General features: G+C 41.0%; 1 long non-coding RNA gene across 1 annotated transcript; it reads right to left on the bottom strand.

The window, feature by feature from the left end:
- Positions 1-1,875: 1,875 nt before the first annotated feature.
- LOC145503853 (uncharacterized) lies at positions 1,876-13,238 on the bottom strand. The gene is made up of 3 exons (XR_014051851.1): positions 13,021-13,238; positions 9,002-9,197; positions 1,876-5,009 (listed from the first exon to the last, which is right to left on the bottom strand). It is a non-coding gene; the product is annotated as an uncharacterized LOC145503853 (long non-coding RNA).
- Between the last annotated feature and the right edge of the window lie 155 nt (positions 13,239-13,393).

The following is a 13,393-nucleotide window of genomic DNA, read 5'->3' as shown; positions in this document are numbered from 1 at the left end:
CTGAGCCGGGGAGGAAAGGGGCCCGGGGCGTAGGTGCGCGCTCCGCGGGTTCCTTCTGAACAGGTGAGGACCGCAGGGGCTAGCCATAGCTTTCACCAGAGGGCGAAGTCTAAGATGAGAGGTTTGTAGGGCCGGAGCTGAGCTGTGTCTGCATTTAAGCGAAACCGCGGCACGACTTGGACAAATTAGCGAAGGCAAACTCCGGGAGTTTGCTTCTCCCGCAGAGCTGGCAAAGGCAGGGTTTTAAAAATTTTGTAACCAACCGAACGAAATGCTTGGCGCCTTCGAGCTTTGAAGAGAGGTGCGGACTGTTTGCATCTCCGCCAGCTCGACTCTGAGCACAGTAGGAGGATAGCAGCAGCTGCCCCTTCAAGGGGCACGTGCCCGCCAGAGAGGGAGAGCAGTTACTTCTTAAGTCTTGTGGTGCCTGATCCTCGGAGATCATTTAGAAAACCATTTCGAGCAATTATTGCTGTTATTGCTGAGTGAAATGTAGAAGGGCTGTGTTCAAATAAAAACACGCAATGATTATACTAAAATTCATGTTAAAGCATCAGTCCGATCAAGTCACGTCTCTTCCCACACTCCACCCGGAATGACTGCCCAGGGCACTGATCTGGCCTCCCATATCTCTCCGACCTAACAGCCCTCCCTCCCTTTCTCTAATCCGTGGTCACCCATGCCTTTCTTCCACCCTTCGGCGTCCCTGCCTCAGGCCGTTGATGGTCACTTCCACCTGAACCCAGATAGCTATTCTCTGTGTGGTTCTCATCCTCACTTGTCTTTGCGCCTATGTCACCTCTTTTAGGTGACCAGTCTTGACCACCCTTTTTAAAATTGCAGCCTGTCCCCTCCTGATGTCTCCTGCCTGTTCTTTGTCTTTTCTGCAAACCACTCGTCTTCTAGTTTCCTGTGTTTTTGTGTGCCTGTGCGCTCAATCCTGTCCGACTGTGCGATGCCATGGGCTGTAGCTCGCCAGGCTCCTCTGTCCATGGAATTTCCCAGGGAAGAAGACTGGAGTGGGTTGCCATTTCCTCCTGCAGGGGCTCTTCCCGACCCAGGGATCGACCCTGCCTCTCTTGGGTCTCCTGCGTTGGCAGGCAGATTCTTCACCACTGTGCCATCTGTTTCCTATATAACTTGTTTATTTCTTATTTTGCCTGTCTTCTTCCTGCTAGAATGCAAACTCTACAAGGGCAAGTTTCTTTGTTCAGTGTGTTTCAGGTAGTAGGTGCTCATAAATGCTTATTGACTGAGTTTGCTACGTTACAAACTTTACCCCTGATCTTTATTTTCTTTTTGAGATTTCTCCAACTTTAAATTTTTAATGGAAAATTCTGTGGCAGAGTGACCTCACTATCCTGATCTCTTAGTGTGTATAAACACAGGAATTTTCTGCAAGAAAAGGAAAAATAATGGTTTCAACTTAAATGACTTTGATTTCCAAGTTGTTTTCTGTTAGCAAAACAAGTTTCTATTTTAATCTCAGGAAACATCCATGCCATTTCGGGCTTGGGACATTATTTTAGGCAAACAGCTTGGTGTCATCCGTTTCAGATCTTTCTAATGAACTCCAAAAATGTAGTAGTCAAAATATTTTTTCTGCAGAGAATAAAATTTTTTAAGTGTAATGTAGGCTTGGTTCCAGGTTTCGTGGCTGCTCCTTCATCATTTTCTTTGTTTGTAGGTTCCTGGGTTGAGCAATGGATGATTAGAAAGGGGCTAACCTACAGGCTAGAAACTGGAAAGGAGGATGAGTAGTAGGTGAAAATAGGATGGATATCTGGAGTAAAATTGTAATACTGCCTGCCTCTTTCTTTTTATTTTTTTTGTATCTTTTCTTTGACTTAGAAAACACTTCATTCATCTTCCTTCTTTTTGTTATTTTTTTAATTGGAATATAGTTGATTGACATTGTTGTGTTAGTTTCAGGTGTACAGCAAAGTGAATGAGCATCTTTCTTCTTCATACAGACACACTTTCCACTTACCCTTTGGTCCAAGCTTAGCTGACACTTAACCCAGGAAGGAAGCCCTTGTAATTTTTCACTTGGCTGAGACTCCTGTAGCTTGTGTTTCTATAGCCTTTTGCATCCCCTAGAGTAACTCTTAAAGCACTGGTGGAACTGCTTCTCTACCAAATTGAGGTTCCCCCAAGACACTAACCAGTAGGAGGGCAAGAGCAGTGTCACTATATGCCTTGTGCCCAGCACAGTACCTGGCACAGGCTGGATTGAATTCTGCTTGGTGATCTTTAGCCTCTCCCTCAAGTCAGCTGTAGCTAATTGTATCATTCTTTGTTGAATCATGGAGCAAGGGGATTCTAAAAGAATTCCAAGGTCTAATCAGGTAGCCTGCTGCAGTTAGGACCACCAGTGCCCATTCCAAAAAAGAAGTGGAGTTCCCATGGGAGTGACATAATGCTATCTCAGTCTTAAAAACAAGAAACATACTGAACAGCGTGCTTTTAGCAATATCTGTATTTTTCCAGGAGGATGACATTTTGGTTAGGTCTCACACCAGATAATGCCACCTTGCAAGGAGGAATCCCAATTTCCTTGCACAGAAATCATTATCTTTACTGACACAATGTGGTCTGTGTCACAATGTGACACAGATCAACAGCAAAATAGAACTAAGTGAACACAACTTCCCCCACCTGGAAATCAGAAGCTCTTAATTATTGAGTCTTTTTCTCCCCCAGTAAATATTTACTGAGACCCTACCATGTATTAACCATTTCTATGTGCTAGGACTTTAGCAACAAGACAAAGTTATGCCCAGAAAGAGTTTACACTGCAGTTGGGGAGCAAGACAATAGGTGCTATGAAGAGAGGGTAAAGGTGTAGAGAGACTCAAGGAAGGATAGGTAGTAAAAAAGAGATGGGCTGTGATTTTAGGTCACCTCTCAAGTGAAGTGAAGTGAAAGTCACTCAGTCGAGTCTGACTCTTTGCGACCCCATGGACTATACAGTCCGAATTCCAGGCCAGAATACTGGAGGTAGCTGTTCACTTCTTCAGGGGATCTTCCCAACCCAGGGATTGAACCCTTGTCTCCCGCATTGCAGGCAGATTCTTTACCAGCTGAGCCACCAGGGAATCCCAAGAATACTGGAGTGGGTAGCCTATCCCTCCTCCAGTGGATCTTCCTGACCCAGGAATCGAACCGGGGTCTCCTGCATTGCAGCCGGATTCTTTACCAGCTGAACTACCAGCACCTCTGGGAGACGACATTTGAGCAGCGTTGGGATAAAGGGGGTGTGGGTCAAAGGAAAGAGAAAATGTGTTTTCTCTATCAACTTCTCATTGTCCGTGTCATGCAAGACATTCAGCAGTTTATTGCTCCTCCTGTCCCATATGCAGTGGTGCTTAGGGACAGGATTACTGCTTCAAAAACTCCTATTAGGAAAAGAGAAGGATGAGGAGCACACAGCTGCTCATTCACAGCAGTGTTGACTCCCAGCTGAGCAAGAATTACGGCGATGCACTGCTCTGGCCATCGAGGGAGGGCCTTGGTCAGACGATCAGGTCATCCCCGCTTCTACTACCTGATCCTCCAGAACCATGTCAGAAGTGACTGTTGGAGCAGATGCCTTCCTTGGGGCTGCACATCATTGTCAGTTCTTTTTCTACTGGTACAGATTTGAAGGCCTGACTGTTTCTTTAAAGGAGCTAATAGAGACAGCACATTTTCAGGCCAGAATTAAGGTTTCTGTGGCTTTAAGATTTCCTTAAAACCCTAATAGGCTTCTAATTGCTTCCAGTCAGTTCCTTGTGCAGATAACCATAACTAAAGTCTTTTCTAGTCCTAGTTCTTAAGCCTGCTTTATTTCTTTGCTTCCTTGTGTCCATATTTAACTCTTTCATCTTAATGGAGGCCACCTTGAGGCTAGCTTAAATAATAGGGTTGTTTGGGAAGGTGACACCCTTACTCTGATCCTTACCACAAGGCGTGGATCCCTATATTTATGTTAATGTTCAGGACATAAAAGCAGTTGTCTTTTCCAACCCTGGGAGGCCTGAAATTTCTGGACATTCTCATTTCCTGCCATTTCTGCTTGCAAAAACAGCTAGTCCTTGCCTGAGCCCACCTCTTTCTTAAGATACCTTATAAAAGCAATAAGGAGCAGCAAATGTACAAAGATTTTCATTTTTTATAATGATATCCCCTTTATCTGGATATATACTGTACCTTCCAAGTGAGCATAAGTAATGATTTTACAAAACATGTGTCACAAGCTTTCCAGCCTACAAACAGCAACTGTAGTTAATACCATATCCACAGCATACCACCTCTTCAAAGAACAGAAAATTCCAATACTATGTAAATTCTTTTAAAGTATCAAAAAAGAAACACAAATTATTCCTGAGAAGTCATTGATATCTACACCCAGAAAAAGTGTTTTTGTATGTGCACAAACATACACACATATACAGATATGAATATCAATGCAGAAGCCCTAAATAAATGATTAGCAAGTACAATCCAGGAATATACTGAAAGAATCCATTGCAATCAAGTTGACAGAAACCTTTATGTGGGTAAAGGGCTAACAAAATCCTTTCCCCTTCTGCATGAGAATTTGACCTTATGCTAACCTTTTAGCACTGTTCCTGTGGCAACCTGATAAAGTGATTTGTGAACTATGTTGCTATGTTGCTGGTAAAAATGGACCCCTGATCGGTAAAATGCATTTAGACAAGGAGAACCACCTATGCCTGATGGTAAACCATAGCATTGGACCAACCTGAGTTCAGTGCCTCTTATAACTGGGCATGTCCCTCGCAGAGGCCTTGGACATTAGACCAGTGGAGTTGTCACAAGAGATGGAACTGAAGATAGATCACCATTGGTTGAATCTGCAGATGTGGGCCATATACTGTACTACAATCTTTTATTTAAGGGTCTCTGGATTTTGGTCTCCATGGGGGTCCTGGAACCAGTCCCCTGTCGATATGGAGGGACAACTGTCTTTAGTGCCAATAATTCTCATCCATCTTCAAATAATTCTGCAATGACAATGGAAGACTATTTGATGGGCCTTCGGTTCTATTTTAAACATCACCAGAATTGAAATAGGCATGAATGGCTCACCAACAAATTAGACAGAAGTTTTAAGAGTTATGAAATAGTTATGTCAAGTCTCCTAACTTTCAGCTCTTTTAAATTTGTATCTTAATACTGGAGTGAGTTGCCATTTCCTACTCCAGGGGATCTTTACAACCCAGGGACTGGACCCACATCTCTTATGTTTTCTGCATTGGCAGGTGGATTCTTTACCACTGCATCACCTGGGAAGCAAAGATCTGATGCAAATTTAAAAATTTTTTATTCATGTTTTTATGTGTAAAATAGAAAGATTCTTCTGTGTTGTCAATGCATTTTTTTGTATCACAAAGCCAGGAGGGGTAACACTAGGCAGCTTCTTTAATATGTTACTCACAATCTCTTTGGCTTAACACAATTAAATTCCTTTCATTTGTGCACAGATTCAATGCAGCTTGAACAGTTTTCCTAAGTGGTCCTTTGCAAGTGGTTCTTCAGGGATCTGGGCTCCTTCTGTCTTGCGGTTCTGTCTTTCTGGAGTTCTCCTGTAGCCACAAGGCCAAGGGAGAGAGAGAGCCCAGGCAATCATTCCTGGGGAGTTGTGGCACTCCACTGGCTACTACCTAGTTACATGGCTCCAACTTAACTGCAAGAGGATTTGGCAAGTATATTTTTCCAGTGTGCCAAGGAGGAAAATGAAAACTTTTCATCGAACACCTAGCATTGTCTTTGCCTCAAGAAATCAGTGAACCTTGTATTTAACTACTGCCAGGAAGAAAGCCTAACATTTAACTATGACATCACTGAAAAATCATTGTACTTGGAAATCATTCTCCAAAATTCACTTAGTCAATGATTTTCATCATACAGCAGATCAATATATCTACTTGGGAATTCTTAACATACAACTCACCCAATTAAATTAGGTAAATTGTATATAATACCTAGTCAAACACCTGGTACCTGTAGTAAGTGCTCAACAAATACTGATTCAACTCAAGCGAAGGTTTTACTACTGGGAATTAAATGCTTCTCTAAGATTTTCTTTTATGACCAACACAGGCATCTTCAAACACTTGCCTTAACATTTTCTATGCCTAAACCAGCTCTGATAATGCTATGTTGTGAATCTCTAATCTCAGTTTAGCTTTTATCAAAGTATTTGAGCAGATTGAGTTGACTAAAACACTCTTGCATCTCACTGCCACACGAGGGAAGTACTAGTTAAGCTTTTCACCTTTCCTACTAAATTATCAACCTACTCTTGTGGTAAGTGTGGATCTGTTCTCAGACAACATGGAAGACCATTCTTTAGGAACTTTGGTGCTTATAGAAATCCTTCTTAAATGATATTTATAGAAGCCAGTCTAGGTAGGCAGTGTGCTATCCAACAACCCCTGTTGTTTTCCCAAACATTAACTCAATCAAGTTAGTCTCATGGAATTTAACTTAGAACCTGGAAGACTCTTACTAAAGGAGGTTACATCTTTAATGAGTTTATTATAGGATATAGGTAAATAAGATCTGCACCTGTACTTTCTGGAAGATTCTCATGGATGTTACCTGATACATCTGTCTCCATCCCTTAAGGTAATTAATTTCTTATGGAATTTCAGGCCAATAAATGTGTTTCTTTGGATAAAATTTTGTCTTCTATTTTCTGATGAATACTTACTATATCAAGTTTCCCTTTTAAAAGTGGGTTCCAGAAAACTATGGAGACAGTAACAAGATCAGTGGTTGCCAAGTGTTGACAAGGAGAAGGGGATGATGAACAGAGCATAGATAATTTTTCAGGCAGTGGAACTATTCTGTATCATATGATGATTGTGAGATACACGCCATTATACATTTGTTGAAACCCATAGAATGTACAACACCAAGAGTGAACCTGAGTGTAAACTATGGACTTTGGGTGATTATAACATGTCAGTGTAGGTGCACTGACTGTAACAAATGTGCCACTTTGGTGGGGGACATTGATAATGGTGGGGGAGAAGGGAGTATATGTAAAATCTCTGAACCTTCCTTTCAGTTTTGCTGTGAATCTAAAACTGCTCTAAAAAGTAAATCTATTAAACATGGAAGATAAATTATATATATATTTATTATTATATAATATATGACATTATATATAATATGTAATTATTATAAAGTTTTTTAATATATTTTAGATAAATTATATATATACAATTTTAAAGTGTCTACTTCGAAGCTCAGAGTTAAATTCTGCCTCAAGAGTTATTTAAACTCTTGGAGTGGATCAGCACATGTGCTCTTTTCTTTCCTTCACTAGTCCCAATTTTCTCTTTCTGTTTTATTTCCTAACATGCTGTGATATAATGGGCTTCCCTGGTGGCTCAGACGGTAAAGAATCCGCCTGCAATGTGGGAGACCTAGGTTCAGTGTAATAAATGTATATTTGGTCTTTGTTCTGGTTCCTGGCACAGAGCTTTTAAAACCTTTGTAATCACCTGAATGATTAAGGGTGAGCAGAGTGTCTTTTGTTATTCACGATAAGTCCCTTTTGACCACGTTGTTGTTTAGCCCCTAAGTTGTGTCCAACTCTTGCAGACTCATGGACTGTAGTCTGCCAGGCCCCTCTGTCCATGGGATTTTCCAGGCAAGAATACTGGAGGAGGTTGCCATTTCCTTTTCCAGGGGATCTTCCCGACCCAGGATTGAACCCGTGTCTCCTGCACTGGCAGGCATTTTCTTCATCGTTAGCCACCAGGGAAACCCCATTTTGATGATACTTGAGTTCAAGTTAATGAGGTGATTCTCAATGGAACTCTAGATCCCTTAGGATGGGGGCTGGTTGTTAGAGGAACCTGCCATGCGATTAGATGGTTGGAACTTTCAGCCCCATTCTGACATCTCTGAGTAGGGGAGAATGGATGGAGACTGAGTTAATCACCAATGGGTAAAGATTTAATCAGCCATGGCTACGTAAAGAAGTCTCCGTAAAGGCTTAAAGGACTGGGGTTCAGAATGATTCCAGATTGTTGAAGGCATCCATATACCAGGAGGGTAGTGGTCTGGAGAGGGCATGAAGCTACCCCCCTTTTCACACATATGTAGCCCTTTGTATCTCCACTTGGCTGTTCCTGAGCTGTATCCCTTATAATAAACTGGTGACAGTAAGTAAAGTATTTCTTTGAGTTCTGTGAGCCATTCTAGCAAAGTGTTAAACTCGAGGAGAGAGTCATGGGAACCTCTGGTTTATAGCCGGTTAGTCAGAAGTACCAGTGACAAGCTGGGACTTGTAATTTGTGTCTGAAGTGGGGACAGTCTTATGGGACTGAGCCCTTAACTTGTGAAGTTTTTGCTAACCCTGGGTAGTTAGTATCATAATGAATTAAATTTTAGGGCACCTAGCTGGTGTCACAGAGAACTGGAGAACTGCTTGGCATGGAAAGCCCACACATTTGATGTCAGAAGTGTTATGAGTAGGAAGAAACAGAGTTTTCTTTTATTACCCTTATTTTATGTTATCATTTCTTGAGGTTTTTCTCCAAGTCCATTTTGGAAAGAAACAAGGCCAAAATAAATTCAATAAGTAAAAAGATAAAAATATAAGTCTCGCAACAATATATTAAGATTTAGGTTTGATCTAAAAGCTGTAGCTTAATTGTTGTTTCAGGATTTTCCATAAAAAATTTTTTTTTCCCTGCTTCTAACACTGAGTTATGTTCTCCAGAAATTCTTTAAATTTTGAATTGTTCTAGCTTACCTGTAGTATAGATAGTTCGCATTCTTTGTAACAGTTCACTTTTGTACACCCCCCCATTCAAACAATAAAATCTGTCTTCCATAGAATAGATTAACTTTTTCTAAATGAAGGTGTGACTACAACTCCAAGACCTCACAGCTCTTTGTTGGTAAGTTCCTTATGTGAAACCTAAATGAGTGAAGACCATGTTTACTTGTCTGTCCCAGATGAGAAAGAACTTACCTGCTAATGCAGGCCATGTAAGAGATGTGGGTTCGATCACTGGGTTGGGAAGATCCCCTGGAGGAGGGCAGGGCATCCTACTCCAGTATTCTTGCCTGAAGAATCCCATGGACAGAGAAGCCTGGTGGGCTACACTCCGTGGGGTCACAAAGAGTCGGACATGACTGAAGTGACTGACCACTCATGCACATCCCAGCTGGAGAAAACAAAACACCATACAATATACCGACAAGCTATATGGTCTACTGAATGAGCAAAGCCCTACTCCCCAGTGCAAATAAGATGAAATATAAATTTGTGAAAACTGAACAGTTGAAAATATTGCTTGATGAATGTTTTTAATTACAGTGTCTTCAACTCTGGTAAGTGTGCGTATTAACTACAATGTATTAATTTAAAAAATAATCCATCAAAGAAATCAAATCACTCTAGCAGTATTGTCTCATTTGTTTAAGTACATATCTGGAAATACTGTGACTTGGAAGAACTTTACTTAAGGAAAAATTAATGCAGGATAGCACTTAACGGTTGTTCAGGCTTCAAGTAATCTTATTCTGATAAATACCAGTTGAGCTCTAACTGGACCTCTCTGAACCTCAGTTTCCTCTTCTATTATAAAGGAATACTAATGTATTGTGTATACATACTTTCCTGTATATTATGATGTTTTGACATCGTAAGAAACCATTCTGGCTGCAGAGAGACTGCCCTCTCTCTGGTCTAGCTGATTCTTAGAGATGGCAAAGGGCCCAGCCTGGAGCATGACTTTGATATGCAAACTAACCTTTCCAGAGCCCTATCTCTTCTATCTGGTGCATATTCAATCCACCCCAGAGGCAATATTCCTCAGCGTTAATCATCCCAGGGCCAGGTGCCAGGAACTAGGGATCACCCTACAGGTCAGAGCCAACAGACTATATTCCAACTTGCCAGTCCTAAACTGTTTACCCTGTCCTGCCTTGCCTTTTGCGTGATCACCTCAATAAAGTAGCCTAAGTGCTTCCCCCACCCAAATTCCTGTCTTCTGCCTTCTAACCACCCTGTTTTTTTCCCATTGGCCTTGCTTGGTGTGCCTCTTGCCTCTAGGACCTGTGAGTATAATAAACCTTGTTTCTTCCTGACTGTCTCATTAAAGAATATAAAACAACCAACATGTGTCTTGCAGAGTTACTGTGAAAATATAATGCCATCATTACGGTCGCTAGTATGGAGAAAACCTTCAATGAACAGTTGCTGTTAGGAAAAGTAAGCCTAACAAAGGAAGTATTAATAAAATTCCATCATTAATGATCTGGACCACCGTCCATGCTCATACTTTATCTGAATATAAAGCTTTGGAGTGTCTGCACCTCTGTCTCTTGACACAGTATCTGAGATAGAAAGGAATGCTGGACTATTCCTGCATTCTTATGAACACGTCTTTTTTTTTTTTTTTTTTTGCCACAGGGATTTCCTGTCTCTTACTCTCATAGAGGCTGGAAGCAGAGGCTCCTGTCTTTTAACAACAGGTATGAATTCTGCCAACAGTCTAGCCAACTAAAGCTTCCAGAGAAGGAGGGATTCACCTGGACTAGAGACATAAAGAGTTTATTATTTTTAATGAATTAAAGATGAAAGTGGAACATACCAACTCAAAAGAAGGCAACAAAAACACGGACTGGGTTTGATACCCAGGTTCGGTTTCTAGGAGCAGCACCAAATGCTCCCCATCAGGCGGGAGATGTTTTCTCAGCTCGTGTCAACCCTTGGTGCAAGCAGCTCAAGTTTCTTTCTAGTATCAGACAGGGATTTATTTTGAACAGGTATCTACTGCATAACTCTTGTGTGTGTTGTACTGTGTTATATCTATGTCCTATCCAAACTTTCAGGCGAGTCTTATCCCTCGGAGTCATTTAACTTGGTTTTGTTTTCTAAAAACAAACAAAACAAAACCCTACAAACCTATAAAACAGATTATGGTCACCATGCTGTTGCATTTTGTATGGTAGTGAGTCCATCTTTTTTCCTCATCAAAAGTAACCCCAGGATGAGCTAGGAGAAAGGAGATTAAAATCTAATAGGTCAGACATAAGCTATTATATATAGAATGGATAGCAACAAGGCCCTACTGTATAGGACAGAGAACTGTATTCAAGATCCTATGATAAACCATAACAGAAAAGCATATTTAAAAAAGAATGTATATATATAAAACTGAATCACTTTGTTACACAGCAAAAATTAATACAACATTGTAAACCATCTATACTTCAAATTTTTAAAATGTAAAAATAAATTTACAGATAAGGAATAAAGTCTCCCAAGGACTTTAGTAACATTCTGGAAACTAAAGGGGTCATGCAACTAAAGATTCCTCAAGTTATTGATAATGTGATTTATAACATGAAGGAATAATTTGGCCTTCCTATCTGTGGTAAAGGTTTGGATCTCCTCAGGGATGTTTCTCTCCTTTCTCACTGACCTACCTACCTGTGTCTTTAAAATTTATTTTCTCCACTAAAAGTTTGACAAGCTGTTTGGAACATTATCACATTTATTATTTTTCAGAAATATTCATGCTGCTTGAAATATGAAGAGTAAGAACATCAGATATGCAACAAAATCAAAGACAAGAGTTCCGGTTCTAACAATGGTGGACAAGGATGTTTTGAACCAACCCTCTCTTTGAGAATTAGAAATGTCACGTAGGTGGTAAGGAACTGGGTTAGTGGGGTCTGGATATGGGAACAGAAGGAAGCCCAAACAAATGAGTGTGAATTCATTGCTTTTCTTCTTCAGTGTGTGTGTGCGCACGCTCAGTCGTATCCAACTCTTTGTGACCCCGTGGACTGTAGCCTGACAGGCTCCTCTGTCCATGGGGTTCCCAGGCAGGAACACTGGAGAGGGTTACCATTTCCGACTCCAGGGGATCTTCCCAATCCAGGGATTGAACCCGCATCTCTAGCGTCTCCTGCATTGGCAGGTGGATTCTTTACCACTGTGCCACCCAGGAAGCCCCTTTTCTTCTTCATGCAAATGCCAATTCTAAAAGTGGGACCTGAGAGACTGGACCCGGAGTAGAGCTTTCCACAGATGTGTGGGTCATGGGAAGAAATATTAGAGTTCAGAGCTTGCCGAGGTAAACCTGGTAAACCAGCAATCCCCTCCCCTCCAGGGGTTGTTTTCGAATCTCAAAGAGGTATGTTCCAAGAACAAGAGTATGCTGGATGGGTAGAGACTAGCCTCACAAAGACCAGAGCCTGATTGCCTAGGTGATCTGTGTCTGCTACTACTCTAGCACAGCTGCTTTCCAGCGGCAAACCAAACCCTTTCTGGAGGGAGAGAACATCACCCATGACCACATATTATCTCTGAATGTCTTATTGCAAAATCTAGCAATCAATTAAAAGTATCAAGCACATAAAAAGATGAGACTCAAAGGAAAAGAGAAAACAACAGAAATGGGCTTATAGGGAGTATGGACTTGAGTTATTCAGTAAGAATTTTTGAAATTAGGATTAACACATTTAAGAAATTAGAAGGCCAGAATGATAAAACTGGGAGAGAATAAGAAATGAAGATAAAAGTTAAAGAAGACAATTCTAGAATTCAAAACACAATGATTGATATTAAGAGTTCAGTGAATAGGTTTAAATAACGATTAGATACAGTTGAAAAAGAATCGGGTAAGTGAGAAGCAAACATCTAGGTTGAATCGTGGAGAGACAAAAGGATGGAAAATACACAAAAGAGAATGAGTGACATCAGGGACAGGTGAAAAAGTCTAAAATATATGGAACTGTAAACCCAGAATGAGAGAGAGACAGCATGACAGAGAGAACGGGGCAGAGTAAAGGTATGCAGAGATAATGACTGAGAATTTTCCAAAATTTCTGAAAAATATCAAGCCAGATTTAAAAAGCATCATGAACCCCAAGTAGGATGTTATAAAGGAAACCATATCTAGATGATACTGGTAAGATCAGAGATAAAAATCTTAAAGCAGTTAAAGATACAAAAATTTTAATGGCTATGCTTACCTCCTTTCCTAGGGTGGGGCTAAGAGGAGAGTTTTGTGTGGGGGCCTGTACAGAACATGGGCATTGAACTTGGCTTTGCTTTACTCTGTGTTTCTGTCCATTCATTGCCAGTTATACTTAGGGGACACTGAAGCAGCATTCCTGTTTCAAAATCCTTACAACATTTTCTTATGACAGTGGATATTCACTTGGAACTTAAATTCTGCTCTGCACCATATATATAACTAGGTTTGAGCACTTATGATGGGGTGGGTGAGTGCATGCTTAGTTGCTAAGTCATAGTCGACTCTTTGTGACCCCAAGGACTGTAGCCCGTCAGGTTCCTCTGTCCATGGGATTTTCCAGGCAAGAATACTGGAGTGGGTTAATGTTT

Source organism: Giraffa tippelskirchi, chromosome 1, assembly GCF_054371585.1.
Source record: "Giraffa tippelskirchi isolate mGirTip1 chromosome 1, T2T-mGirTip1v1.2.pri, whole genome shotgun sequence".
Lineage (NCBI taxonomy): Eukaryota > Metazoa > Chordata > Mammalia > Artiodactyla > Giraffidae > Giraffa > Giraffa tippelskirchi.
Note: the sequence above shows the minus strand (reverse complement) of the source record. Positions and strands in the feature narration are given on the sequence as shown.